This window comes from Sminthopsis crassicaudata, chromosome 4 (assembly GCF_048593235.1).
Source record: "Sminthopsis crassicaudata isolate SCR6 chromosome 4, ASM4859323v1, whole genome shotgun sequence".
NCBI classification, from domain to species: domain Eukaryota; kingdom Metazoa; phylum Chordata; class Mammalia; order Dasyuromorphia; family Dasyuridae; genus Sminthopsis; species Sminthopsis crassicaudata.
Window position 1 is genome coordinate 191,615,635 of NC_133620.1, and position 19,159 is coordinate 191,634,793.

Consider the following 19,159-nt stretch of genomic DNA (forward strand, 5'->3'; position numbering starts at 1 on the left):
CAGAACCTTTGTTTTTAAAAATATTTTCCCAATTTGTTACTTCCCTTCTAATCTTGTTTGCATTAGTATTATTTGTACAGAAACTTTTTAGTTTGATGTAATCAAAATCTTCTATTTTGTGATCAATAATGATCTCTAGTTCTCCTCTGGTCATAAATTCCTTCCTCCTCCACAAGTCTGAGAGGTAGATTATCCTCTGTTCCTCTAATCTATTTATTATCTCCCTCTTTATGCCTAAATCATGGACCCATTTTGATCTTATCTTGGTATATGGTGTTAAGTGTGGATCCATATCTAATTTCTGCCATACTAATTTCCAGTTTTCCCAACAGTTTTTTCCGAATAATGAATTTTTATCCCTAATGTTGGAATCTTTGGGTTTGTCAAAGATTAGATTGCTATAGATGTACCCTTTTTTGTCCTTTGTATCTAATCTGTTCCACTGATCTACCGGTCTATTTCGTAGCCAATACCAAATGGTTTTGGTGACTGCTGCTATATAATATAGCTTTAGATCAGGTACACTTAGACCACCTTCCTCTGAGTTTTTTTTCATTAGTTCCCTTGCAATTCTTGACCTTTTATTCTTCCATATGAATTTTGTTGTTATTTTTTTCTAGGTCATTAAAATAGTTTCTTGGGAGTCTGATTGGTATAGCACTAAATAAATAGATTAGTTTGGGGAGTATTGTCATCTTTATTATATTCGCTCGGCCTATCCAAGAGCACTGAATGTCTTTCCAATTATTTAAATCTGATTTTATTTTTGTGGCAAGTGTTTTGTAATTTTTCTCATATAATTCCTGACTTTTCTTTGGTAGATGGATTCCCAAATATTTTATACTCTCAACATTTGTTTGGAATGGAATTTCTCTTTGTATCTCTTGCTGTTGCATTTTGTTAGTGATATATAAAAATGCCGAGGATTTATGTGGATTTATTTTGTATCCTGCCACTTTGCTGAAATTTTGAATTATTTCTAGTAGTTTTTTAGCAGAGTCTTTGGGGTTCTCTAAGTATACCATCATGTCATCTGCAAAAAGTGATAGTTTGATTTCCTCATTTCCTACTCTAATTCCTTGAATCTCTTTCTCGGCTCTTATTGCCGAGGCTAGCGTTTCTAGTACTATATTGAATAGTAATGGTGATAGTGGGCAACCTTGTTTCACTCCTGATCTTACTGGGAAAGGTTGCAGTTTATTTCTATTGCATATTATGCTTACTGACGGTCTTAAATATATACTCCTGATTATTCTAAGGAATAATCCATTTATTCCTATACTCTCAAGAGTTTTTAGTAGGAATGGATGTTGGATTTTGTCAAATGCTTTTTCTGCATCTATTGAGATGATCATATGGTTCTTATTAATTTGATTATTAATATGGTCAATTATATTAATAGTTTTCCTAATATTAAACCAGCCCTGCATTCCTGGAATAAATCCTACTTGATCATAGTGTATTATCTTGGAGATGATTTTCTGAAGTCTTTTTGCTAATATCTTATTTAAGATTTTAGCATCAATATTCATTAAGGAGATTGGTCTATAATTTTCTTTCTCAGTTTTCGATCTACCAGGTTTAGGTATCAGTACCATGTCTGTGTCATAAAAGGAGTTTGGTAGGACTCCTTCATCCCCTATTTTTTCAAATAATTTATATAACATTGGGGCTAATTGTTCTTTAAATGTTTGGTAGAATTCACATGTGAATCCATCTGGCCCTGGGGATTTTTTCCTGGGGAGTTGATTAATAGCTTGTTCTATTTCTTTTTCTGAAATGGGACTATTTAAGCAATTTATCTCCTCCTCTGTTAATCTAGGGAGCCTATATTTTTGGAGAAAGTCATCCATTTCACTTAAGTTATCAAATTTATTGGCATAAAGTTGGGCAAAGTAACTCCTTATTATTTCTCTAATTTCCTCTTCATTGGTGGAAAGATCCCCCTTTTCATTTGTAAGACTATCAATTTGATTTTCCTCTTTCTTTTTTTTGATCAAATTTACCAAAGGTTTATCTATTTTATTGGCTTTTTCATAAAACCAACTCTTGGTTTTATTTATTAATTCAATAGTTTTTTTACTTTCAATTTTATTGATTTCTCCTTTTAATTTTTGTATTTCGAGTTTAATTTTTGGTTGGGGGTTTATAATTTGGTCTTTTTCTAGCCTTTTAAGTTGTAAGCCCAATTCGTTAATCTTCTCTTTCTCAATTTTCTTCAAATAAGCCTCTAAAGATATAAAATTTCCCCTTATTACTGCTTTAGCTGCATCCCAAAGATTTTGATATGATGTCTCATCATTATCATTATCTTGGGTGAAATTGTTAATTGTTTCTATAATTTGCTCTTTCACCCAGTCATTCTTTAAGATGAGATTATTCAGTTTCCAATTACTTTTTGGTCTATTTACCCCTAACTTTTTACTGAATGTAGCTTTTATTGCATTGTGATCTGAGAAGAAGGCATTTATTATTTCTGCCTTCCTACATTTAATTTTGAGATCTTTATGTCCTAATATATGGTCAATTTTTGTATAGGATCCATGAACTGCTGAGAAGAAAGTATATTCCTTCCTATTGCCATTCAGTTTTCTCCAAAGGTCTATCATACCTAGTTTTTCTAATGTTCTATTTACTTTTTTAATTTCTTTCTTGTTTGTTTTGTGGTTTGATTTGTCTAAATCTGAGAGTGCTAGGTTGAGATCTCCCACTATTATAGTTTTACTGTCTATTTCTTCTTGCAGTTCTCTTAACTTTTCCTTTAGAAAGTTAGATGCTATACCACTTGGTGCATATATGTTTAATATTGATATGGCTTCATTATTTATGCTACCTTTCAGCAGGATATAGTTTCCTTCCTTATCTTTTTTAACGAGATCTACTTCTGCTTTTGCTTGATCTGAGATAAGGATAGCTACCCCTGCTTTTTTGGCTTTACCTGAAGCATAATAAGCTCTGTTCCAACCTTTTACCTTTACTCTGTATGTATCTCCCTGCTTTAAGTGTGTTTCCTGTAGACAACATATTGTAGGGTTCTGCTTTTTGATCCAATCTGCTATCCGTCTCCGTTTGATGGGATCGTTCATCCCATTTACATTTACAGTTAAAATTACTAATTCTGTATTTCCTGCCATCGTATTATCCCCAGATTATACTTTTTTCCCTTGACCCCCCTGATCCCCCTCCCCGATATTTAATTTACAAACCCCCCTTGTGACGCGCAACCCTCCCTCTTTTTTTTTTTTAGGATCCCTCCCCCCTCCCTCCAAGTCCCTTCACTTATTCTCCTTTTCCTTTCCCCTTTTCCTCTCCCCCCTTTTAATGAGGTGAGAGAAAATTCTCTGAAAAACAGATATGTTAATTATTTACTCTTTGAGCCTCTTCTGATGAGAGTAAGATTCACACAATGATTCTCCCCCTCACTAAGTTCCCTCAGATATGGTGTATTTTCTATGTCTCTTCCTGGGATGTAGTTTCCCTCTTTTTATCACTCCTTCCCCTTTTTCTGAACCGACCTCCTTCCCTTTACCACACCCCCCTTTTTTTCTTTTATATCAGTAAAATCAAATTATCCTTGAGTATTTTTTATATACCCACAACAAAGTTACAGTTCTCAAGGGTTCTGTGTACCTTTTTCTGTTTCTCTTCAGTCTTGTGGATGTAGATCAAATTTTTTGTTTAAGTCTGGTTTTTTTCTTAGAAACATATAGAATTCCTCTGTTTCATTGAATGACCATCTTCTTCCATGGAAAAAGATGCTAAACTTAGCTGGGTAGTTCATTCTTGGTTGCAGTCCTTGATCTTTTGCCTTTCGGAATATCAGGTTCCAGGCCCTTCTATCTTTTAATGTGGAGGCAGCCAGATCTTGGGTGACCCTTATTGTGGCACCTTGGTATTTAAATTGTTTTTTTCTAGCTGCTTGCAGGATTTTCTCCTTTGTGTGGTAATTCTGCAGCTTAGCCACAATATTCCGTGGTGTTCTTTTTTTAGGGTCTATTTCAGAAGGAGTTCGATGAATTCTTTCCACATCTACTTTCCCTTCTGTTTCTATTATCTCTGGACAGTTCTCTTTGATAATTTCCTGTAAAATAGAATCTAGGCTCTTTTTTTGGTCATAGTTTTCTGGAAGTCCAATAATCCGCAGATTATCTCTCCTAGATCTATTTTCCAGGTCTATAGATTTTCCCAGTAAGTATTTGACGTTGTTCTCCAGCTTCTCATTTTTTTTGTTTTGTTTGACTGATTCTTGGGTTCTCTGTGAATCATTCATTTCTATTTGTTCCATCCTGACTTTTAAGGAGTTATTTTCTTCTTTCACAGTTTTTAGTTCTTTTTGTAAATGCCCAATTTCGTTTTTAAATGAATTATTTTGCTCTATTGAATTTTTTTCCATTTCCCTAATTTTTTTTTTTTGAGAATTATTTTCTTTTTCCAATTCAGAAATTCTATTTTCTTGAGACTTTTTTATCTTTTCCAATTCAGAAATCCTACTTTCCTGTGTTTTTTTAACCTTTTCTAATTCACTAATTTTGTTTCCCTGCATCTCCTGTGAATTCTTTATTTTTTCCAACTCCAATTTCAGGACGTTGTTACTCTCTATCATAACTTCTCTTTCCTTTCCCCATTTTTCTTCGATCTCCCTCAATTTCTTAAGAGCTTCTTCTAGGAGAGAGTTATGTGATGGGGGGCAGGAATCGTTCCCCTTTAGGTTGTTATCTTCTGAATCTTTGCTGTTAACTTCCTCGGGGTTGGATACCCGCTCTTTCTCTGTATAGAAAGAATCTATAGTTTTTCTAGCTTTTTTGCTCATACTTAAAAAATGTTTTGGGGTCTGTCCCTGGGGTAGGAAATTATTTACTTCTTTACCAGCTTCCTCCCAGACGGGATGGATGCAGCGGCCCCTGCGCCCGCGCTAAGAGAGAGCTCTGGGAGAGAGTTCCCCACCCCCTCCCTGGAAGCGCCTCAGAGGTGATTAGCACTGCTGTGCTTTCAGGGCGTAGAATAGTGAAGACAGCAAGAAGCTCAGCCTATGTGTCCGGGTGGGGAGTGGACGTCTGCAGCAGGTGACGTGAGAAGCCCCTGCGCTCAAACTGGAAGTGTCTGCCAGAAACCGCGGTCCCTAGTTCAAAGGTTCCGCTTCTCTGGGACTTCCTGGAGCTGAGTTCCACTCCCTCCAGCTAAGCTAGGCAGTGTGTGTTGCCTTGGGCCGTATCCACCCACTTGTCAGTCTCTTAACTATTCTCAGGAGGTAGCTGAGGCCACACCCCCTGGTGCGGAGATCTGTGCCTGAGTCACCCCCAGGGTGGGGGGGGGGGAAATCTAATCTGAGTTTTAAAATATTTTGGCTTTCTCTTCTGAACTGCTAAATAATTAGCAGAGAAGAGCTAACAGCCTGTGCCAGATTCCTTTACCTCAGTGGCTTCTCTGATCCCAGAGCCCCTCCCAGCGCAATGGGCGCAGTGTGCCCCTACCCCACCGTCTGTGCTGGTCTTTCTTATTCCTCCCCTGAGAACTGACCTTTCCTGTTGAAACTCCAGATTCTCTTCAGCTGGTAAGTCGTGCTTCCAGTCCTTGTGGTATCTGTCAGTCCTGAGCTAATTTTGAGACTTAATTTATCTAATTGGTTGTGAGGGAGTGAGGACGTTCACTGAGTAGTGTGTTTCCTCTCCGCCATCTTGGCTCCGCCCTCATGGGTAATTTTTCAACACTGACCCTTGCAAAAACTTCTGTTTCAGCTTTTCCCCTCTTTCCCTCCACCCCCTCCCTTAGATGGTGGATAGTCCCATACATGTTAAAAACATACATCTATTTTCAATGCATTCACCGTGCACAATGTCTGGCATATAATAACAAAGTAAATTATTATTGAATGAATAATTGACATTTTTGATTAGAGACACTAAGATACTTGCTCTTGTAGTCAGAGAGTATTCAAAGACCAGAAGAATAAAGAGTGATGTATTTGGAGTCAAAAGACAAGAAAAACCTCAAAGCTTTGATCTAGTCATAACTACGGGTGATTGAGCAAGTCATTTCACTACTGATGGATCTCAGGAACTTCATTTATAAAAGGAGGGATTTTGGACTGAATGACCTTGAAAAATGCATCAAATTCAAAATCTCTGGTCCCTATGACATCATTAGAAGGAAAGGCATGACATTTGCTTCTGAATTTAACAAATTAAATTCTGATTTTTCTTCTTATTAAAGGATTTTCAAGTACTCTCTGTACCCTTTGCATTTGGTGCCCTAATATATACCCCATTGTGCTCCATCCTAATAATAATTCTGAATATAATGTACAAATGTGGAAGACTTGAAAGGAACAATGGGGCCAGATCATGAAGAACCTCAATTTCAAGTTATAGGATTTAGATTAATTTGTTAGATACTGAGATTTCTAAGTAAGAGAGTGACATAATCAGAGTTTTTAATATAAAATAGAAAGAATATATTGTTATGGGATTAGTCTATAGACTGCTGAGTAAAAAAGGAAGAAATGGATTATTGGGAGCTACAATTTAGTAATGATGGTTGTTTTCATGATAATATGATAGCTAAATATCCACGTTGTTTTATGAATCATATTGGGAGAGAAAAATCAGAGCAAAGGGGAAAAACCATAGGAGAGAAAAAAAAATAAAAACATTAAAAAGGAAGTGAACATAGCATGTATCAATTTACTATAAGCTCCATAGTTCTTTTTCTAGATGAAGATGGCATTTTCTGTTCAGAGTACATTGGGAGACTTACTTCTGGGGGTGGGGCGAAAATGACAGAGTAAAGTCAGGAAGCTGTTCAAGTTCTTCCAGTTTCCCTCGAAAACTACATGAAGCCAATCTTCTTTACAGTTTGACTGAATGAAATCACTCTTGAGCTCAAAATAGATGAAAAGACGAAAAGAAAGATTAGTCTCATTGTGGTGAAAAGAGTATTCAGCCCAGCTCAGACAGAATCTGGGAAAGCCAATGAGATGATTTTAAACCTAGCATATCAGCAACTGAGGCCCTCAGTCCTGGTCCAGTAGAGGACCAAATCAGTGGGACAGTTCCCAATCCCAGCTCAAAAGGGAAATTCTGAGAAACCAAGTTTTTTTTTTTTTTTTTTTTTTTTTTTTTTTTTTTTTTTATCCTGAAAGAGAAGTCAAGCTACCTACTACAAACATAAGGGACTCTTCTGCTCAATGCCAAGGCTCAGAGATTCACCAGAAACTTGGAACACTGCCCCCTTTACTCCAGGACCAGAGCTCAACCATAAAAAGTTGTTTTTTTTTTTTTTTTTTTTTTTTTTTTTTTAAATTAATTAATTAATTAAATACCAAGAGAAAAGAAAAGAAATATACAAGACACAGAAAGAACCTTAATAGGGCAGACCAAAACACAAAATCAGATGAGGACAAAATGTGTACAGAAGATATCTCAAAAAGTGATATGAATTGGTCTCAAGCCCAAAGAGGCTTCTTAAAAGTGTTCATAAAAGACTTTAAAAGGCAAATAAGAAAGGTAGAAGAAAAAAATTAAAAAAAAAATAAATGAGAGGTATACAGGCATCAACAGCTTGGAACAGAAAGGAAAAATTTGTCTGAAGAAAAGTAGAATTTGATTAAAATGGAAAAGAGAAAATCACACATTAAAAACCAGAACAGGGCAAATGGAAGGTAATGATTCTGAGAGATAGCAAGAATCAGTCAAATAAGATAAAAGATATAAAAAATGGGGGGGGGATGTGAAATGCCTCATTGGCAAAACAGCTAAAAAATAAATTCAGAAGAGACAATTTTAAAATTACTGGTCTACCTGAAAGCCATGATCAAAAAAAAAAAAAAAAAAGAGCCTGGATAGCATTCTTCAAGAGATCATTAAGGAAAATTGTCTTTATTTATTGACTAAAATTAAGGAAAACAGTATTGATATTTTAGAAACAGAAAGGGAAATACTCATTGAAAGAATCCACCAATCACCTTCAGTTAGAAATTTCACAAGGAAAATCCCAAGGAATATTGTTCCAAAACATCAGAACTACAACTTCAAGGAAAAAATAGTGCAAGCTGCAAGACAAAAACAATCCAAATATCAAGGTGGAACTGTCAGGATTACTCAGGATCTGGCAGTTTCTATATTAAAGGATCAGGGGGACTGGAATACCATATCCCAGAAGGCAAAGGACCTAGGATAACAACCAAGAATTCACTAACCAGTGAGACTCAGCATCACCTTTCAGGGGAGAAAATGGACATCTTCAATCATTTCTAAAGAAATTATTCTGTTATTATTCTATTGAAATAAAGGAGCCTAATAGGATCCTAGAAAACCTAAATATAATAGATTTCTAGAGAAAATTGAATTACAAAAAAGTATATACCTTTTTCTCTGCAGTACATGGTACCTTCACAAAAATTGACCATGTATTAAAACATAAAAACTTTACAATCAAATGCAGAAAGGCAGAAATAGTAAATGCATGATATTGCCTGTCATCTAGGGGAGGGAGTAGAGGGAGGGAGGGGAAAATCTGGAAAAATGAATACAAGGGATAATTTTATAAAAAAAAAAAAATTACTCATCCATATATACTGTCAAAAATGTATAATTATAAAATTAATAAAAAAGAGGAAAAAAAAGAAATAGTAAATGATTTCTTTTCAGACCACAATGCAATAACATTTTTAATTTTAAAATGGGTCAGGTAAAGATAAACAAAAAACCAATTGCAAATTAAATAATCTAAACTTTAAAAAATGAGTGGGGTCAAACAATGAATCACAGGAATAATCCATCATTTTATCCAAGAGAATGACAATAATTGGATAATATCCCAAAATCTATGGGATGCAGCCAAAGTAGTTCTTGTGAGAAATTTTACATCTCTAAATAGCTGCATTAATAAAATAAGAGATCAATGAATTGGGCATGCAACTAAAATAGCTAGAAAAAGGACCAATTAAAATGACCAATTAAATACCAAATTAGAAATTTTGAAATTCAAAGAAGAGATTAATAAAATTGAAACTAAGAAAAACTAAACTAATAAATAAAACCAAAAGTTGTTTTTATGAAGAAAAAAAAAAAAGATAACCCTTTGGTTAACTTGATTAGAAAAAAAGAAAGAAATCAAATCACCAGCATCAAAAATAAAAAGGGTGAATTTGCCATCAATAAAAAAAAAAAAATAAAGCAATAATTAGAGCTATTTTGTCCAACTGTATGCCAGCAAGTCTAATAATTTAACTGAAATGGATGAATATTTACAAAAAAAAAATGTAAATTGCCCAGATTAATAGAAGAGGAATTAGATTACTTAGTCTCATTTTAGAAAAAGAAATTGAACAAATCTTTAATGATCTTCCTAATGGAAAAAAAAAATCTCCAAGTAAATCCTACGAAACATTTAAAAAAGAATTAATTCTAATACTATGTAAACTATTTGACAAAATATGAGAAGGAATCCTGCCAATTTCCTTCTATGATACAAATATGGTACTGATTCCTAAGCCAGGAAGAGCCAAAACAGAAATAAAAATTTACAGGCTAATTTCCCTAATGAATTTTGATGCATAGATTTTAAATAAAATATTCACAAAAAAGATTACAGAAACTTATCAGCAGGATAATACACTATGACCAAGTGAAAGTTATGCCAGGAATGTAGGGCTGGTTCAATATTGGGAAAACCATTACTATAATCAACCATGTCAATAATAAAACTAACAGAAATCATATGATAATCACAATAGGTGACAAAATGCAATACCCATTTCTATTAAAAGCATTAGAGATCTTAGGGATGAAGGGAATTTTCCTTAAAATAATAAGCAGCATCTATCTAAAACAAACAGCAAGCATTATTTGTAATGGAAAGAAACTGAATGCATTTCCAATAAGATCAAGGATGAAATAAGGATGCCCTTTATCACCATGATTATTCAACATTGTACTAGAAATGTTGGCTTTAGCAATAAGAAAAAAAAATGAAATAGAATAGATAATGAGGAAATAAAACTATCTTTGCAGATGATATGATGATATACTTAGAGAATTCTAGAAAATCAGCCAAAAGCCTACTAGAAACAATTCACAGATTTAGCAATTCACAAAGTTGAAGTATATAAAATAAACCCACACAAATCATTAGCATTTCTATATATTATGACAGAGTCCATCAATAACAAACAGAGAACTTCCATTTAAAATAACTGCAAACAAAAGAAAATACTTGGGGGGTCTACCTGCCAAGCTAATCCAAGAATTATATAAACAAAATAAAATGTATCAGATAAATGGAAAAATATTCATTGTTCATTGCTAGTCCAAGCTAAAATAATGAAAATGACAATTCTGCCTAAATTGAGCTACTTTTTCAGTGCCATATCAAACAAAGTGCCAAAACAATATTTTATAGAACTAGAAAAAATAATATCAAAATTCATTTGGGAGAACAAAAAGTCAAAAAATATGGAAATTAATGAAAAAAAATTACAAAGGATAGTGACTTACCAGTACCAAACCTAAAACTATATTACAAAGCAACAGTCATCAAAACCTTTCAGTACTGGCTAAGAAATAGAAAGGAGGATCAGTGGAATAGATTAAGTACATACAACACAACAATTAAGACCTAGAGTAATCCAGTATTTGATAAGCCCCCAAATTCCAGTTTCAGAAATACTAATTCACTATTTGACAATTTCACACGTCATACCAAAATAAGATTAAAATGGGTACATGATTTGGGCATAAAGGATGATAGTATAAACAAGATAGGAGAGCAATATATCAGATATTTTGGAAAGGGGAAGAATTTGTGACCAAAGAAGAACTAGAAAACTTTATGAAAGGCAAAATGGACAACTTTGATTACATTAAATTAAAAATGTTTTGCACAAACAAAACCAAAAAAGCAAAATTAAAAGGGAAGTACAAACCTGAGAAACAATCTTTACAACCAGTGTTTCTGATAAATGTTTCATTTCTAAAATATATAAAGAACTGTGTAAAATTTATAAGAATACAAGTTATTCCCTAATTGATAAATGGTCAAAGGATATGAACAGACAATTTTCAGATAAAGAAATTAAAGCCATCTACAATTTATGGGGAACAAATATCCTAAATCACTACTGAGTAGAGAAATGCAAATTAAAACAACTCTAAAGTACCACGTTATACCTCTCAGATTGGCTAAGATAACAGGAAAATATAATGATAAATGTTGAAGGGAATTTGGGGAAACTGGGACACTAATGTATTAGTAGAGTTGTGAAATGAGCCAACCATTCTGGAAAAAAATCTGGAACAAAGAGCTATAAATCTGTGCATACCCCTTGACCCAGCAGTGGCTCTACTGTCTGTATCCCAAGGAAATCATAAAGTTGGGAAAAGGATTCACATATGCAAAAAGGTTTGTGGATGTTCTTTTTGTGGTAACAAAGAAATGGAAAATGAGTAAATGCCCACTAATTGGGGAATAGCTAAATAAGCTGTTATATATTAAGTTAATGAAATATAATTGTTCTATAAGAAATTATGAACAAGCTGATTTTAGAAAGGCCTGGAAATATTTACATGAATTGATGCTAAGCAAAATAAGCAGAACCAGGAATACATTGTACAAATGGTATAATGTTCTGGTTAGCTCTCTGGAGGACTCAGGACCAGCTTTGGTCTCAGCAGAATAGGAACCACAAGAATGGTCAGGAATAGAATCCAAAGTCTTTATTATCTCCTTCACAGTATGTCTATGAGCCTGGGGCCCAGCTTGCTTTCTGGGGGACATCCAAATGGGTGTTGGTTTCAGTGGAGAAATAAAGGAGACAGGAGAGCCACCACAAGGCTGGTCAAGTCTTCTCTCTCTCTGGTTGAGTTTGTCCCCAGTTTATATTACAATAAAATCAATTCATCATACTCTGTATAAATCAATCTTTATATCACTAGGGAGTCATTATTTGTTGTAAGATTAAATCAATCATACTAAACTAGAGAAGTCACATGCTAACCTAGATAACCTTTGTCTTATCAATTCCACTAAGTTAACACCTTTCTCCAGAGTTCTGGCCCAATGCACAATAGTGATGGTCAACAATGAACAACTTGGTTCTTCCAAGTGGTTCAGTGATCCAAAGCAATCCCAAAAGATGTGGGACAGAAAATGCCCTCTGCATCTAGAAAAAGAATTAAGGAAACTGAATGTAAATCAACAAATGCTATGTTCACTTCTTTTTTTTTTTTTTTTACCTTTATTCTTGTCTCTGAATAAGAAATCTCTTTCCAATCCTGTGATTCTATGATTTCTATCCCATCTTTTCCTCTTTGTCAAAAGATTTTGTCCCAATTCTCCTCCATCTGCACTTATTCTATAAGGAACCTTGTCCAGAAAAGGTAGCTCCTCCCCCATCATATAATTTCATTCTTTTAGTCTCTGAAACCAACATTCTTCTTCTATCTTTTTATTATTCAAGTGGAAAGAATAAACTATATTCACTTCCTAATTACTTATACGCTCTTTAGTCACTTGTGGTGTTGTTTCTGTCTCAACCATTTTTCCAAAATGCTGTTATTATTCATCAATATATTTTAATTATATATAATATAATATATATTTATGCACACACACATAGATATAGATATAGATATAGATATAGATATAGATATAGATATAGATATAGATATAGATATAGATATAGATATAGATATAGATATAGATATAGATATAGATATAGATATAGATATAGATATAGATATAGATATAGATATAGATATATTTAAGGTCAAAATGGGTACATGATTGGCATAAAGTATAATATCATAAATAAATTAGAAGAGCAAGGGATAATTTACATATCAGATATTTGGAGGAGGGAAGAATTTATGATCAAAGAAGAGCTAGAGAACATTATCAAAGGCAAAATGGACAACTTTAATTATATTAATTTTTTTTTTTAAATTTACACAAACAAAACCAACAGAAATAAGATTAAAAGGACAACACAAATTTGGGAAACAAACTTTATAGCCAGTGTTTCTAATATAAGTCTCATTTTTAAAAGATATGAAGAATTGTAAAATTAAGACAATTCTGAGATACACAACACACCTGTCAGATTGGCTAGAATGACAGGAAAAGATAATGCAGAATGTCAGAGGGGATGTGGGAAAACAGGTTCACTGATACATTGTTGGTAGAATTGTGAATACATCCAGCCATTCTGGAGAATGATTTGGAACTATGCTCAAAATGTTATCAAACTGTGCATACCCTTTGATCCAGCAGTGTTACTACTGGGCTTATATCCCAAAGAGATTTTAAAGAAGGGAAAGGGACCTGTATGTGCAAGAATGTTTGTGGCAGCCCTCTTTGCAGTGGCCAGAAACTGGAAACTGAGTGGATGCCCATCAATTGGAGAATGGCTGAATAAATTGTGGTATATGAATATTATGGAATATTATTGTTCTGTAAGAAATGACCAACAGGATGATTTCAGAAAGACCTGGAGAGACTTACATGAACTGATGCTGAGTGAAATGAGCAGGAGATCATTATATACTTCAACAACAATACTATATGATAATCAATTCTGATGGACGTGGCCCTCTTCAACAATGAGATGAACCAAATCAGTTCCAATAGAGCAGTAATAAACCAGTTACACCCAGCGAAAGAACTCTGGGAGATGACTATGAACCACTACATAAAATTCTCAATACCCCTGTTTTTGTCTGCCTGCATTTTTGATTTCCTTCACAGTCTAATTGTATACTATTTCAAAGTCCGATTCTTTTTCTACAGCAAAATAACTGTTTGGACATGTATACATATATTGTATTTAATTCATACTTTAACATATGTAACATGTATTGGTCAACCTTCCATCTGGGGGAGGAAGGTTGGGGGGAAGGAGGGGGAAAATTGGAACAAAAGGTTTGGTAATTGTCAATGCTGTAAAATTACCCATGCATATATCTTGTAAATAAAAAGCTATAATAAAAAAAAAAAAAAGAACTGTAAGAATACAAGTCATTCTCCAAATGATAAATGGTCAAAGGATGTGAACAATTTTCAGAAGATGAAATTAAAGCCAGTTAAGTCATATGAAAAAATGCTTTAAATCACTATCAATTAGAGAAAAGCACATTAAAACAATTCTGAAGCACTATGTTATATACCTCTCAGATTGGTTATAATGACAAGAAAACATAATGTTTTAGGGAATGTGGGAAAACTGGGACATTAATGCATTCTTGGTAAAGTTATGAAATAATTAAAACATTCTGGAGAGCGATCAGAACTAGATCCAAAGGGCTATAAAACAGTGCATACTCTTTGATCTAACTGTGCTTCTACTGGGTCTGTTTCCCAAGGAAATCATAAAGGAAAGAAGATGACCCACATGGGCAAAAATGTTTATAGCATCTCTTTATGTAGTAACAAAGAATTGAAAAATGAGCAGATGCCCATCACTTAGAAAATGGTTTAATAAGCTATGGTATTTAAATATATACAATACAACAATAGACTTGAACACAAAATAAATATCAAATTAATCATGATTATCAAAGAATAAACGTGTGTTCTAGCAGCTCACAGAATCAAAAGAATATAGTTACTCACAATCAAAACATTGCCTGATTGAGTTAGAAGTTGAAGAGAATTTGACAGAGAATTCTAACAGAAATAAATCAAGCCCAAATTCATTATCAAGATAATACTTAGATGATAGTGTTTTGCTGAAAAACCTAGATATTCAAGAAACTTACAAATTAGTCATGAAAATAAGGATATTTTTAAATTGTTGGGGAACTGAGCAACCTTCTGTATTTTCTCTTTTGGGACTTAAAATCAAGCTCTGCTCCTGTAGTAAAGGGAGAGCTGTTCCAAGTTTCCTGTGTAGCTCTGAGCCTTGGCTTTCAGCACAGGGGCCCTTTCTGTTTGGTCTTTTGCCCCCAGCCTAGAGTAGCCTTATTTTCATGAAACAGCCTAGTTTCCCAGAATTTGCCTTCTGAACTAGGATTAGAGGTTCTATCACTGGTCTGTTTCTCAGTTGCTGATCTGCTATGTTTAAGACCCTCTCATTGGTGTTCCCAGAATTCATCTGAGCTGGATTGAACACCCCTTTGACCTCAATGAGACTGATCTTTCTTGAAGTCCTTCCAATCTATCTTGAGCTGAAAAGTGGTTTCATTCCATCAGACTCTGGTCAGAGGCTTAGTTTCATGTGGTTTTTGAAGAAAACTAGGAGAGCTCAAGCAGCTTCTTGACTTCAGTTTCTCATCTTGGCTCTGCACCCAGAACTCACAACTTTCTAGTGTATAGAGTAACATTAGAAAATGGTGGTCTCAAAAATGGATTTAAAAAGTGACTGAGTTTTAATTTAGGTGAATAGTTAACTGGAGTCAAAAAGATCTGAGTTAAAATTATCCTCAAGCACTAAGAGAGATATGACCCTGAGTATGGCACTTGTCTTCTACTTGTCCTAGTTTCCTCAACTGTAACATTGGGATAATGACAGCACCTATCTCTCAAGGATCTAATTTAATAATATTTGTAAATATTATCTCAGAACCTGGAACATATTAAGTCCAACATAAGGGTTTATTTCTTTCCCTGTTCTCCCACAAAACACCTTTTTAATTTTAAAGATATTGTTGTTTAGTTTTAAAGTGGGAATTATTCATATATAGTAAGTTTATTTGTTTTATAGAGTTAGAAAAATAAATACAATGTACTTGATGATTGAGTATTTAATAAATGTTCCCTTTTTTAAAAGAAAGAGGTAACTCCCTTATTACATGCCCTAATGAAATGTGCCACTGTGTATAATTAGTCCCAAGGAATCTAAGTTATCTGAAATAAAGACTGTGTTGGGGGAAGTAATATTAAATCAGTCCTGGAATATAGGCTGATTCCATATTATGAAGGTAAAAAGTCAAAGAAAAAAAGATCATTTATTTTATCCTGGAGACAATAGGGAGGTAACAAAGTTTCTTAAGCAGGTCACTGACAGAGCTAATTATGTGCAAAACCCCTGCTTTTAGCTACAGTTCCTACTTAGTATCTAAAAAACCAACAACTCCCACTGCCTTCAGGGTCACCTCCAATCTTTCTGATTTATATCTTGCCACTGAAGTCAGATAGATGGCTCCAGAGGAGAAATTGAGGCCTGTGACTTTGCACAGCCCTCCCTTATTTAAATCCAATTCACTGGCATGTCATGGAATCACTTCCCTGATGCCATGGTCTTCTCTTCCAGAATGAAGGACAAACAATCGCTGTGATTAATAATAGAAGCTGCCCCAATGGGGACCCAGATGGAACTGGCCAGTTGGGCAATAATAACACCTTCCTCTCCTCCCTCCTTTCTTCTCTCCTTTCTTCTTTCCTTCCCTTCCTCCCTCCTTCCTTTTTTCCTTCTTTTCTTCCTTCTTTCTTTCTTTTTTCTTTCACTTCCCTTCTCTTTTTCCAGGTTTTAAACTTTTACTTTTGGGTGTTCTGCCCACAGGAATGTAAATTTTGAACACAGAAATTTTGTGTTGGCACTGGATTTCTTTCTTAAGGACTATGGCTTAAACCCAAACCATTCTGGCTCTCAATAATTGGCAACAATAGGTCTCAGGCCAAGTTCTATTCCTCTCAGTTTGGGGAGGGGATTTTTGAGGGGCAGACTAGGTAAGAGACTCTGCTTCTTTTCTCATCTAATCTTTATTACTGATTAGGCAGTTGCCTCAGTCAAATTCAGAAAATTGGAAGTCAGTAGGATTAATAATAACAAATTTAACAATCAAAGGGAGGAACCTAACTCAGGAAGAGATTAATAATAATGATAATAATAATGACAATAATTACAACTGGCATTTAAATAGAGCTTTAAGTTTGAAAAGGTTTGATCTGAGCATTAACAACAAAATATAATGTATATGCTCATAGGTTTTATTTCCATTTTACAAATTTGGAAAAAGAGGCTCAAAGAAATTACATGACCTGCCCTGAGTCACACAGTGAATAAATTAATAAGCATTTATTAAACACCAACATTGTGACAGGCGTTGTTTTAAGTGATAAGTATTATTACTAGTAAGAGTTTGAAACTGGTCTAGAATCCAACTATTTTTTACTTCAAGTCCAGCATTTCATCCCTATACACAAAAGTATTCACTGTTCTCTGGTCAAATATTTCACTTGCCAAAGATATATATGTTATTATGGTTTGGTTTGGTTTGTTAATTCAGTATTACTCCTGACCTAAGATATTTTGAAATAAATAAGGATGCATTTGAAACCAGTACTTTACAGTAAAAGTGGAATCTTTTTGTGGGTGTATGTGTGAGAGAATGACCACAGGGAGGGAAAATAGACAGAGATTCTTAGTATCACTGTCCATCTTCTCCAAGATCATCTACTGGTTTTCAGGCTAGATAGACTTGCTAAATGTCTAGTCCCTCCCATTCTGTAATTGTGTCAAGGTATTATGTGGCAAAAGAGGGTGAGATCTTGAGAATCTAGATCCTTGTCATAGAATATTACAAGTCAGAAGTCAAAAGATTAAATAAAAAAAAAAGATCAATCCAATTTCCTTTTTTTAACTAAACAACTTAGCAAAAGGTTTGGGGTGACAGGTAAAGAAAGACTTGACTTCCATGGACTATGTCATGTAACTCTTCAAAGGAACTGTAATATAAACTCACCACATTGCATTTTTGCTATGTATATTAGAGAGCTCTCAGTTTGGGGAGGGGATTTTTGAGGGGCAGACTAGGTAAGAGACTCTGCTTCTTTTCTCATCTAATCTTTATTACTGATTAGGCAGTTGCCTCAGTCAAATTCAGAAAATTGGAAGTCAGTAGGATTAATAATAACAAATTTAACAATCAAAGGGAGGAACCTAACTCAGGAAGAGATTAATAATAATGATAATAATAATGACAATAATTACAACTGGCATTTAAATAGAGCTTTAAGTTTGAAAAGGTTTGATCTGAGCATTAACAACAAAATATAATGTATATGCTCATAGGTTTTATTTCCATTTTACAAATTTGGAAAAAGAGGCTCAAAGAAATTACATGACCTGCCCTGAGTCACACAGTGAATAAATTAATAAGCATTTATTAAACACCAACATTGTGACAGGCATTGTTTTAAGTGATAAGTATTATTACTAGTAAGAGTTTGAAACTGGTCTAGAATCCAACTATTTTTTACTTCAAGTCCAGCATTTCATCCCTATACACAAAAGTATTCACTGTTCTCTGGTCAAATATTTCACTTGCCAAAGATATATATGTTATTATGGTTTGGTTTGGTTTGTTAATTCAGTATTACTCCTGACCTAAGATATTTTGAAATAAATAAGGATGCATTTGAAACCAGTACTTTACAGTAAAAGTGGAATCTTTTTGTGGGTGTATGTGTGAGAGAATGACCACAGGGAGGGAAAATAGACAGAGATTCTTAGTATCACTGTCCATCTTCTCCAAGATCATCTACTGGTTTTCAGGCTAGATAGACTTGCTAAATGTCTAGTCCCTCCCATTCTGTAATTGTGTCAAGGTATTATGTGGCAAAAGAGGGTGAGATCTTGAGAATCTAGATCCTTGTCATAGAATATTACAAGTCAGAAGTCAAAAGATTAAATAAAAAAAAAAAGATCAATCCAATTTCCTTTTTTTAACTAAACAACTTAGCAAAAGGTTTGGGGTGACAGGTAAAGAAAGACTTGACTTCCATGGACTATGTCATGTAACTCTTCAAAGGAACTGTAATATAAACTCACCACATTGCATTTTTGCTATGTATATTAGAGAGCTAGCTAGACATAGCATGCTATTTTGGTCTATGTTGGAAAATGCTCACTCATTCCATGAAATGAAACACATCACAATAATGACAGTGATGCTAAGCTAATGAAGAATCTGTTTTCACAGCTTGGGCTCCTGAATCACACAATCACAGATCCAGTTTGCGTTCCAAGAATAAGAGCATTCTGAGCAGCAATCCTTTGGATGATGGCGTTGGCTAAACATTCTGTGCAAATCCCCAAAATAGGCAGTGTGTGAAAGCAACATGTCAGGGCACCATATTTCATATACTCATCTTCATTTGGGATGCCAGGGTCCTTTACTATTTCAGTTATAATTTGAGGGAAACAGATGCCAATAAGTGGAAATGC